Below are 10,813 nucleotides of genomic sequence, written 5' to 3' on the forward strand. Positions count from 1 at the left end.
AGAACATCTCAAAGAAATCTGAGGGTTGGTAGAGAGGTTGGATGACGGGCAGCTCGCAACTCAGTTGGAGTTGGAGAAATACAAGCAAGACCGGTTACGACAGGAAGCCGAGGGAAGAACGACGCCAATCACTATAAGTGAGGGAGAGCGACCGGCTGAAGCTGAACCAACCGACACCGAACAACCCCGACAAGGAATACCCGAAGAAGAACTTCCGGTCCAAGAAAATCAAGAAGAGCAGGTGCAGACCGATGCCGGGGAAGAAGAAGAGCTGAGACCGGAAAACACCGGAGCAGAGGAAGAAGGTGCACCGAACCGACCAATCGAGACCGGAGAAAGCGACACTGGTAACAGAACAGAGCCTGGAACGGAGGAAGAATAGGAAGAACCCGGACGGAGCGGTGAGGAAGCACCGGCACCGCAGAATCAAGCAGAGCCAGAGCAACAAATTTTTATGGAACAGCCAACCCAACCGGAGGTCGGAGACCAGGCAGGCAAGGAACAGGAATTGGAGGAAGAGGCACCACTTGACACCTTCGAGCGGAGTTTGCTCGATATTTTGGAGGAAGACTGAGGCCGGGAGTGGGTTCGAAGTGCAAGGCACTTTCCCACGGGTGTGCCATGTGTTGGCCGGTCAGAAGAGCAAGGACAAGTGGGAAGGTGGAGTCGGATCGGATAATAGGAAGTAAATAATAGTATATTTATTATTCGGAGGGACGGATCCGGTACAGTTGTACCGATCCGGATCAAGACCAATTCGGATGCCGGTTGCCTAAGCGCACCGATTGTAACCTTGCCGGATGCCTATAAAAGGATCCGATGATTTGTAAATGCTTTACGGAAGGAATACAATTATACTTATTGCGTGTTTATCTTTGTCTTTGTATTGTTTTACCGTCTGTGCTTAGTGTAATCATCTTACGCGTGTAACCTAGCATCCAATCCTTACCACCCCTTTGGAGAAGTGTCACCTAGACACCTGTGTTGAGGCTAGTCCGGCCAGGCATACAACACTATTTCCACCCAATCTTCGAATACCCTTCTCGTTGCCTTGGAGGAGTCCTCAATGGAGAACGTGGGCTTTAGCGCCTCTTCAAATGCCTCCCAAGTCGGATTTTGCTGCCGTATCCCGTGGATACTCCCTTGAAGCCCGTCGGTTGCCACCCGGTTGAAGGATGTTACTTGTAGTCCTTCCGAAATTGTGCACCGTAGCATTTCCGCCTCATAATCTCGCAAATATCGTGACACGTCTTTCCCATTGAATTGCTAGTTCCGTTGCACGAGCCGCTCTACTGCCACCGCAATCTCCGACATCACGTGTTGTTCTTGTAGCATCCACTCAAACATCTCCATCATGTTGTTAGCCCCCGGTTGATTTTCCATCTCCTTGCCACCCGGTTTCACGTCGGGTTCACCACTTTGTGTTGTGCCTTTCGGCTCCGAATCGTTGCGTGAATTGGGTGGGAACCACTGAGGTTTTGGACTAGGAGAAAGAAGAATACAATATAAGGCTAGTTATGAATAGGTAGAAAGAGAAGTAAGAACTAAAACTTGTGAATCCCACGTTTTTAGTGTAATTAATCGATATTTAGATTGTAAGAAAGAGAATTTTGATGATAAACTCGTAAATTCCCACGAATATATTAGATTGATCAATCCTTGTAAAAAATAATCAACCACATCATACATCTTTCTCTCCTCATGTAAGGATGGAAGAGGCTAAGCATAGCTTCATGCTTTTTCTAAAGTGTTCATGCACACTAAATGTGCATGAGTTGCTTTTTACACTATGCTTTTATTTCCTAAATATAGTGCTCATGCTCGCTAGATGTGCACGAGTAATTTTCTATTGGTGTACATCTTTCTTATAAATAAAGTATTCACGCATTCTAAAAATGCATGACTTACCTTTTAATAAAGGTAGGCATAAATAAAGGTCTTATACGTATTGAATCTATATTTAGAACACTTAGGATAAGTTAGTACAATGGTAAGGTTAGGGTTTGTCTACATGGACGTATAGGGTTTGAATCTTGCCCTATGCATGTAGCAACTTTTTCTTCTATTTATAAATTTGTCTCTTCATCCGGTGAGAGACTCTCACCAGCCTTCTTTATCCGGCTCTTGTCGATTTTGCTTGATCCGGTTCTTACCGGGTCTCCTTACCGAGTCCTCCTTGCCGGTTCCTCCTTCATTCGGTTCTCCTTACCAGGTCTTGTTTACCGGTTCCTCCTTCATCTAGTTCTCACCGGTTCTCCTTACCGGTTCCTCCTTGTCCCATCCGGAGGAACCAAAATGCAGTTTTCACGTAGTGTGCGAATTACACTACGAGAACGTTTTTCTTGTCCATCTGTTTGGGGATGATAGCCAAAGGAGAGATTGCAGGTGACCTTGAGCATTTTGAAGACATGCTTCCAAAATTTAGACATGAATTGAGTTCCATGATCACTGATGATACTATTGGGGAGACCATGATGTAGAAATACTTCACGCATAACAATTCTTGTGGTTTCTTCACTAGTGATTTCTTTAGTACAGGGCACAAAATGTGCCATTTTAGTATATTGATCTACCACTGTTAATATAGCATTGAAGCCCTTCGAATCCAGAAGATCTTTGATAAAATCTAGAGAAATAAATTGTCACGGTTTGCTTGGGATCGGTAATGGCTCCAACAAACCATATGGATGATGTCTAGGCCTCTTCGCTCTGCAACATGTATCACATGTCCGAACATAGTCTTTGACAAATCTTCGCATATGAGGCAATCAAAATGATCGTTGTACTAAATCCAACGTTTTAGTACTACCAAAATGTCCGGTTGTGTATGTGCCATGACAATTTTGTAAAGGTGACAAGAACCATTAGGAACATACAAAAGTTTCTTAAAGAAGAGTAATCCATCATGAGATTTGAATTATCGATAATCCGTACCTTGTTGTTGTGACCGTGGATAAGAGGCCCAAGAGGGATCGATTTGATCTAGAATAGCTTGAACGAAAACATTTGTCTTCAAATATTCACGTATGGTATTGGTAATGCGGGAATCCAATGGAGTGTCCAAAACTCACGTTGCTTGAAGTTGTGCCGGACCTAGGATTACTTGCTTTTTATTTTCAAAGGCCAGATCGCTAGGACGAGGAGCTAGATACGAGCATTGTGATAATGCATCTGCCTTCCCCCATTGCTTGCCCGTACAATATGTAATCTTGAAGTCGAAAAGAGTGAGGAACTGGGCTCACTGAGCTTGTTGTCTATTTAATACACATGGATTCTAGAAGTAGGCAAGATTCTTGTGATCATTGAATACAGTGACTTGATGAGAAGATCCTTCTAAAAAATGCCTCCATTGTGCAAAAGAGTCCACTATTGCTAATAGCTCCTTCTCATGTATCTCGTAGTTGATTTCGGTGGCATCAAATTTCAGCAAGTGGAAAGCCACGGGATGTAGCTCTCATCATCGCCTTGCTATGACAAAATACTAAACATACTTGAATCCTCTATAACTGAGGCATTTTTGCAATGCCAATGTATCATGAGATGGGACAAATGTGGAGGCTCACGCGTCACACAATATACTATACATGTTGCACCTAACTTCAAAACCATATTCTTCGCAGGATGAGGAAACCGTACACATCAATACATGTTAGAGCCCATCCCATTGTTTGTCATTCGAACCATTGCTTCCAAGAGACTTAGCTCACATGCATTGTGATGTGAGATGGGACGTTGGAGCACAAGTTATGATAGAGGTTAACCATGCACACTTTGTCATAAACAAGTTCGAGAGTTTGAGTATCACACTTTGATTAAATGGTCTGCCTTTGATCATATTTGACCATGCTTTCCGCACATATTCAACCAAGCCTAATCCTTGCACAAATTTCTCTCACATTCATTGGTAAAGTTCTTGAACATCAAGAGTCGCTACTCACTTTCACATGTATAATGTGAAATGTAATATTTTTGGTCTCATATGTCATATTTGACCTCCAAAGAAGATAAACACGTTCGCATTCACAAGTGAAAGTATCACACATTCCACTTGTAGATTCCTTTTATAATCTTGCGATATTAGGCTATTTTCAGAAAGTTGATAGACTAATATCACATGTTTTAAATAGCATAGAAATTTGCTGATTTTTTGAGATTTAACAAGTGTCAAAATGATCATTTCTGAAATTGAAGAGTTTTTCGATAAATGTTTAAACATTGACGGTCTACAGATATGAAATGTAGTTAACTTAAAGAAAGTCACAATGGTTAAGTCAAACCACAAGTTAAGATTAATGGGTTCACCATCTTGAAGAGATGTAGCTTCCAAAAGTGGAAGTGACATCTATTGTTAGTGAAAATGTTTTGTGTAAGAGGTAAACACTCTAATCCTTAGTGCCATCAACATTTATAAATTTATTGCTCATCAATATCCATAAATTCACAACTCCAAAAATGTAGACAATATTCATAAACTGTCAAACCTAGATGAGAACATCAATATATCATTGGAACATATCACATAGTTATCTGGGTATCCACATTGTTCTCCTCTTATTCCTTTTGAGAACTCTCGTCCAAAATTTGTGCAGTAGTATCTACTCCACATAGGCTAGCAGTAGTAATATCTCCTCATCAAAATCAATAAGCTCCTTATGTTAACCAGCTAATGGCGGAATACGTTCATAAGATGTAGGTTGAAAATGTTAAGCCTTTAATCCTCCTGTTAATGAAACTCACTTGCTCATCATCCTTTTCTAGAGCAAAAATATTTTTGAATAGCTTCAATGCAGATGTAGATGTAGTACCTATTAACAATTTTAAATGAAGATTGCTTTAGCTAAATGTAAACTATATTGATTTCTAAAGGCATAACAAACCAAGTTATAACAATTTACCCCAGTCGGAGAATAGATCTAGTATCTGATCTCCTTCGTTGGATAACATTTCAAATGTCAAATATCAATATCAATTAGAATGTATTGATGGGCAAATCAAAATTCTCCATGTAAGATAAATATTCCTTACCAAGCAAGGTTTTCTATCCCATGGCAACGAGATCTCAAGGCCTATGTTATAGAGTATCCTTGGTCCATGCTATCCTTGTCGTCAACTGTGCGAAATCTTTTACCATCTTCTCAAGTTGTTTGAACATAAATGGTTCATCATCATATGTTGATCCAACCATGCGAAATATATATGGTATGTCAACAATAGATAATATGTATTCCGTCGTTGGCAATATGTGTATCATCTCAGCCACATCACCACAATAGACATTATAGTACAAATCTCGGGTGATATCCTTTTTGTGGCCAAATTTCTTAAAAGTGCCATCATCTTCTACACCATATGACTTCACTAAATGTTGGTCCTTCTCTTTCCGAGCTTTCTCAAGATGTGCAAGAAATGATGTAGGAAAATCAGGAATATCTTACTATCACTATCTCGGTATATCATCGTTGAACAATATTTCTTTGACCTCTGACGATATGTGGCTTCCTCGAGCTCTTTCAAGATGTGCAAGAATTGATGTACATAGGAAAATCATGAATATCTTTTACTTCTCTCGGATGCTTACTATCACTATCTCTGTATAATTGCATGCTCATCCTGATTTTCAGTTGATCTTGTAGGGGCAAAATCAAAAAATATAAAGAAACTCAATTATATGAACCAAGAAGTAATTTCAAACAACTTATATGTTTAAAGACAAATTAACTCTAGAGAAAAGGGCTCTAAATGCCAAAAAGGGACTGGTAGATGCGAAATATGCCAAAATTTTATGATTTTTTGTTAAATAATATGAGAAACAAACACTAAATAGTGCAGTAAAAACACCGAGAGAAAGCGATTTTCTTATGGGAAATCTTGGAAAAAAATAGGAATTCATTACAAAAATAGAGATTATTTGTGAAAAATACAATTTATTCAACAACTAGGTACAAAATATCTAATTGTTTTGGACAATACTGTTATTCTTTATAGAGTAAAATATGCACATGTCGAGAGAGATGTGTTTTACAAAATCTCAATACAAAGTATATTCTTTTCATTTAAAATAGTATAAAAAGCTATTATCCTTGTGCAACTAGAGACAAAGTGTTTAGTTGCCTCAAAAAATAGTCATTTTAACAATCAGCTTGATAGAAAGTATTGGAACTCGATACTTTGTATGAGTTTCCATTTAAAACAATGATTTCGCAGTAAAACTTGATACAAAATATCAAGTTTATGTTTAAAGTTATTTTTTTAAAATCTCGATACTTTGTGTCGAGTTTTAGTTTGAAACTATAGTGGTGTGGTCCAACTGTACCAAATTTCAGTTTAAAATAGAGACGGAGATGATGTATTTCTTGAGTACCAGATTGTCATCGGATGACATGACCTGAGACGAACAGAAACGACTAGCGGTCCGATGCCGCAATTTTTGCATGGTTCAAGATATCCTATATCATAAAGGAGCTGACAGGATCAGGTTGTCTGGTGGAGCTGATAAGTGATCAAGGTGGCCAACAAAGTTATTAGCGGCTTAACATTCTACTACGTTATAGTGCACAAGAAGAGTACCCCTTATTATTCGCATGCAAATGGATTGGTTGAATAAACTAATAAGACCCTTTCAACAATCCTAAAAAAGATAGTAAACAAAAATTAGACGAATTGGGATACGACGTTGCACAACGCATTATGGGCGTATCGAACGAGTTATAAAACAAGCATATAGTCCATACCAAATCGGCTAGTGTTCGGACTAGAAACCGTCATGCTGATTGAATTTCAGGTACAGAGTCTCCGAGTGCATGTTCGGGGGCGACTGAATGAGACGGAATCATAACAGATCTTATTGGAATAGTTATCATCACTTGGAGAAGATCGCCTGCACAGTATATGGCAACTGGAGCAAGACCAGAATCGACGGAAACCATTCATAGATTGTCACGAGAAGGGGAATGAGAAAGAATTCGGAATTGGTAAAGTAGTTCTAGTGTTTCAGACACGGATGGGCTTTATGTTGGTGTCGTAGAGTGTTTCGTACACTACGTGAAATATGTACAAAGTACCTGATTGAATAAGTATAAAGAAATACAGTGTACCAACATATCATAAGTTAAAAAAATAGATTTTGATATATGAATGGTTATCCTCATACATATTTTCTAGGAAAAAGCTACTCATGCACACCTAGCATGCATGGACACTATAGTTAGGGCAAAAAAAACTTGATACAAAAAGCTACTCATGCACATCTAGTGTGCATGAACACTTTTGGAAAAAGCATGAGCCTTACCATACTTAGACTCTCCCATCACTATATACAGAGGAAAGCAAAATGTAATTGGGGTGTGGAAATTTTGGGTTTTTTCTTGGGAAAACTATTAGGGTTTCTAAATAGTAATAAAATACATACATTATACTCATGGAATTCACGAATTTTCTATCTCTCTCTTTCAATCTATGCATATTCTTATCTGTCTTAATATTCTTCTCCTCGTAGTTCAAAACCTCGGCGGTTTCCACCCGACTCACGCAACGATTTGACGCCGAAAGGCACGACACATTTGGTGAACCCGACGTCAAAACGGGTGGCATGGAGATGGAGAATCGTCAAGAGGACAACAACATGATGCCAATGTTTGTGTGGATGTTGCAAGAAAACACACAATGTTTGGGGTCACGGTGGTAGTAGAGCAGCTCGTGCAATAGAACGGGCAATTCAATGGAACGAACGTGTCACGTATCTATGGGATTACAAGGCAGAGATGCTACAATGTGGGATATCGGAAGGGTTGCAAGTGGCATACTTCAATCAGGTGGCTACGAATAGGCTTCAAGGGAGCATCCACGAGATACGACAACAAAATACGACGTGGGCGGCCTTTGAAGAAATGATGAAAACAACATACGCTATTGCAGACTCCTCCAAGGCAACGTTGTTGTGGAGGATTTCAGCCATAAGGAGAAATCTCGCGGACCGTGTGTGAACGGGGATGTGCACATTTGCACATGAAAGGTTCTTTGTACAAAAACATGTAAATAAAGAAAGTATTAAATAAGTACAAGATAACATAGTTATTAGGAACTTTTGTAATCCCACGAAACGAGGGGAATAATATGATATGATGGTAGAAAATCGGGGGGAAATCATTGACAGAAACAACTATCATAACTACTGAGGGAACGGCCTCTCGTTGTGCTATAAAAGGAGGGGAGGGAGACTAAGAGGGGATCCTTCGTTTTGGAGGGGAAGGTGTTGTCGGTTAGCGCCGTCGCTTGTTTGGGTTTTTTGTTTTGTGCATTCGGTTAGGAAGGGGGATGCCTCTGCTCGGGTAGGAAGCCCGTGTTCTCCTGACCAAAGGCTCACTGGCATGTGCGTGTGTGTGAGTGCGGAGCTCGAAGCTCTGTCTCCGGCCTGAGGCCACTTGTATTCTTCTTTGTCTTTGAGTTTATTATTGGTATTGTTGTATCCGTCTCTCTCCTTGTGTTGTGCCAACGTTTGTTTCTTTGTTTCTGTCTCCGGGAGGTGTCGCTTCTCGCTCCTCCGTTCTTGCATATCTACTTGAGTCTCTGAGCTCGTGTGCTCATTTTCGGGAATCCGGTGAACAAGGTTTATGAGCCCTGTGCTCTAAAAATTTCTCCGGCAACCAAGTCGGATAGGACACTTTAGCTTAGTAGCCGCTCATTCTTAGGCTCCTTGATCGGGGACCATGGTGATCCCGCATGTGGCGACCCACAAGCCGCGGATATCTACGACATCTTTGGTGAAACTGATGTGAAAAGAGCAGCAAAGGAGTCCAAGATGAGAGATAATGAGCTCGTTTGAGGTGATGGCGGTGGCCGTTGACCACCTGCTAAATGCTCGAGAGAGCTCCGCTGACCTCGACAGAACCATAGAAACTATTGTCGGCACTTTAGGCCAATTTAATGGGAAGGATGTCACGAGTTATTTGGAGGCCTATAAGGCCGAGATGCTCATGAGGGACATCCCCGAAGAAAGACGATTGACTAGCTTCGCCAGGGTCCTGGCATTGAGCATCCACATCGAGGTGCTCGAGATACACACGGACTCTGCAACTTGGAGGGGCTCGAAAGAAGGCTCCTCGAGTGGTACGGTTTGGATGACTCACTCTGGCTATCAAAGAAGGAACTCATGGAGTGGGTCAAACTTCCTGGGAAGGGAAGGAACATGACGTTGCTTCTTCGAGAATTTGAGAAGCATTTCTGCTCGACTCTCAGCTTTAGACAGGACTGTGTTGGACACGAGCAAGGTCCTGTTGTTCAGAAAGGTAGTCGATGTACAAGATAAGGAAAAGGTGGGTCTCCTCTTGGAGATAGATGATAGCTTTACGATTGACTGGGCGGTGGTGAAAATAGTGTGCAAGCGTTTCGACAAACGACGAGAATGAGAAGATGAAGAGTCATCATCGACTGGCCCGACCACAAGAGGAGTAGCAGGGGAGGTGCTGACCCGGTCGGATGAGATGAGAAGGCGGCTTGAGTTGGGCCCAATACAGACAAACGTGGTCCAGGGACCGTCTGGGGGTGCGTCACTAGAGGAGCTTACGAAGATGGTGCATGTTCTTCGGATCGCTCATGCTCGGAGGGACGGTGAGGGTCAATCGAGTGACTGGCACCCACCCAATGGCCTTAGGTGCATGTGGTGCGACAGTGTCGACCACATTCGAAGGGACTGCACCAACTTCGCTGAGGCGCTGAGGAGCAATGTGGTGTACCTATGGAATGGCCGGTTACATGCGAGTGAGATGCAAAGGCCCCTAGAAATGAACACCGTTCAGGGCTAGATGAAGAGGATAATGGAGGATGTAGTTGCGCAACACATCGAGGCCATCCATTACTCGGCGTCGGCCGGCCACCGGGTAGGAGGAGAAAAGAACACCCAATTTTGGTCGATTATAGTCAAAGGCTTCTTTAGGAAGAAGTTGAAGAAGGAGAAGGCAAAACTTGTGGAGAGGCGAGTTCGGGAGGTCACCCGATGGAGCGATTTGGTGGAGGAGAAGACTAGTTTCATGGAAGTTGCATGCTAGAACTACGAAGTTATGGTTGAAGAAAAGCGGGCCGGGAAGGCCAGAGGCGAGGGACCTTCTGGTAGATACAATACCCACAGCAGGCCGAGAAGGAGTGGTGGTGGTCCGATTGACCAACAGGAAAAGGGAAAGGGAAAGTTTCCGAGCTTCTGATTGAGCTCAGAAATAGAGAAGTCGACGAACCTACAAAAGGTCTTGGAGGAATGAGTCCTCGATAGTCGGGTGGAATTCACATTGTGGGAGTTTCTAGGCATAGCCAAGTCAGGGAATTCCACGACAAACTAATTGACCTAGTAAAGAGTAAGCGGCTCTTCACCGAGCCAAAAAATGAGAAACAGTTTGAGGTAATGGCGGCACACATTGACGAGGTGGTGGGAGAAGAAGAATATGCCGATAGCCACTACATGTGACCGCATTGGGCAAGGTCAATGATGGAGACTCCGTTCTAGATCGGAGATGTGAAGGAGCCGACGTCACATTGATCGACCACAAGTGAAAAGGGGAAATGGCCGATCAATATCAAGCATGGGTGGAAGATACGCGCAGTGACTCGCGCTACGGAAGAGCTTTACGGTGCATGACCGAATGTACGAGTAAAGGTCGGTGATGTTGACATGGAGAATTCCGGCTGCTAGAGGGATGGGGGGGTGAATGTGCGTGAATGAGGGTGTGCGTTGATGCACTCAAATATGCCTTTACGTATAAACACATGTAAATAACTTAGGGCTAGTAACTGCTAGGGACTAGAATTTAATAGGTACTTTGACGCA

The sequence above is a fragment of the Azolla caroliniana genome, unplaced genomic scaffold (genome assembly GCF_043228905.1).
Source record: "Azolla caroliniana isolate FFs.n. ecotype wild unplaced genomic scaffold, voAzoCaro1.0.p SCAF_4, whole genome shotgun sequence".
Classification (NCBI taxonomy): domain Eukaryota; kingdom Viridiplantae; phylum Streptophyta; class Polypodiopsida; order Salviniales; family Salviniaceae; genus Azolla; species Azolla caroliniana.